Source organism: Mus pahari, chromosome 19, assembly GCF_900095145.1.
Source record: "Mus pahari chromosome 19, PAHARI_EIJ_v1.1, whole genome shotgun sequence".
In the NCBI taxonomy this organism is placed as follows: Eukaryota; Metazoa; Chordata; class Mammalia; order Rodentia; family Muridae; genus Mus; species Mus pahari.
This window is the reverse complement of record NC_034608.1, coordinates 72,115,799-72,117,541: the sequence shown is the minus strand read 5'-3', so window position 1 is coordinate 72,117,541 and position 1,743 is coordinate 72,115,799. Positions and strand designations below refer to the sequence as shown.

The 1,743-nt window shown below is 46.8% G+C and overlaps 1 pseudogene; it reads left to right on the top strand.

Moving 5' to 3' along the window:
* Positions 1-77: 77 nt before the first annotated feature.
* On the top strand, positions 78-203 carry LOC115062651 (annotated as a pseudogene).
* Positions 204-1,743: the final 1,540 nt, after the last annotated feature.

Genomic DNA, 1,743 nt, shown 5'->3' with positions numbered 1-1,743 from the left:
CCTCCTCCTCCTTCTTCTTCTTCTTCTTCTTCTTCTTCTTCTTCTTCTTCTTCTTCTTCTTCTTCAGTTTCTCCTCTAGCTTGGCTCAGTGGCAGTATCGTAGCCAGCGAGGTTCATTCGAGGCACGGCTATTGCTGATTGAAAACTTTTAATTCTTGTATCAGGGGATAGGTAGATATTAAGTCTGAATTGTTGTGCTCAGTGGGAGAAAAGGAAGAAAGTCATAGAATGACCCTTCCCCGCCCCCCCCCCCACACACACATACACATACAACTGCCAGCTTTCTTGATCAAGGGACAAACTTCTCTGTGAAGAGACTTCCAGTTGAGAGAGTGAACACCCTTTCAGCAGAAGTCTGCTACGTCCTGGGGAACACCAGACAGTACTGGACTCTATTCAGGACGTTCTGGTTCTTGCCTAGGCGGATCCCACTTCCCTAGGTCACAGTAGAAGGATCTCAGGTAGGAAAGGTATGGATTCCAGCTCAGAGAAGGAAACTCTGCTCCCTCAGGGAAGGACAGATGTAATAAGCTCCTTCCCCACCCCAGTCTTGATGACAAGGAAGATTCAGAAGGATAAAGATTCCTTAGCGGACACTGACTAATTTAAACATCAAATCAGAAAGCCCTTGATTGATGAGCACCACCGTTTGGAAGAGACATGATGGATGCAACCTCCTCTGGACCGCCAGATCTTGCAGATGAACATGGGCTTTGAGAAAGAAATGGAATACACAGGTATCGCTGTCCTCTGTTATTAAGCAGATTGGTCACTTTATGGAAAAGATGCGTGTTTGTGTGTTGGGGGTGGGGTGGAGTAATTTAAGCTGCATGCATAAAGCTCTTAGGTGGGGAGAGAAAAGCTTCAGCCAGGGACGTGTCTAAGGGACACTTCTAAAAGTCCCAATGGACCGTGATGTAAACCTGATCCACTTACCGAAACCAGCCCCTAAAGAAGGTGTGTGTGTGTGTGTTGTGTGTGTGTGTGTGTCAACAGTTGTGTCCCCAGTGCCTCAAACAGGAAACACTAAATCAAGATTAGTAAAAGGAATGATAAGGCGTCAGAATCTCACACACAATGGAAAAAAGGGAAAGAAGGAAGGGAACATATGTAAAATGCAAATCTTTACCCACAGTTTTGGGGGAACCTGTTCTTCACCGATGATGAAAATAAAGTCCCGTTACATTTTCAGTTACACCTCACAATAAAGAAAAGCAGAGTCCTGTGTGAATTGGGGGGTTCAAAACTGCAGAATGCGTGCTTCTGAAGGAGTCTTTTTCAGGCTTCTGGAAACAAAGAGATCCTGACACTTGGGGCTCATTTGGATGGTGTGGGACAAAGCTTACTTCCCGATATTAAACCTATAAAGGAAAAATCGGCAGAATTTTCAAGCTACTGTCTAAGTAGAGCTTTCTCCCGAGACTCAGAACACCACTGTTGGGTGGGTTTGGAAGGGTGTGCAGTAGGACTGTTGTTTGTGTTAGAGGCTGCAGCTTTCTCTCGAGTCCCAATCAGCACCCTGGGAGCTAAGGAAATTGAAGCCCCAGGTTTGAACGTAGAAGTTTTCTGACCGGCCACAGACTTGACAGAAGACTCCCCACTGCGCAACACCGTGGGAGACTGGTGTTGGGTTCCCAAAGCCCCTTAGCGGGCCCCAGTCACTGTCATCACACCCCCCAGGCTCAGCTACTGACAGAGACCATGTGCAATCGCTACAATGTACATAAAAGCACCTCTCCAAGG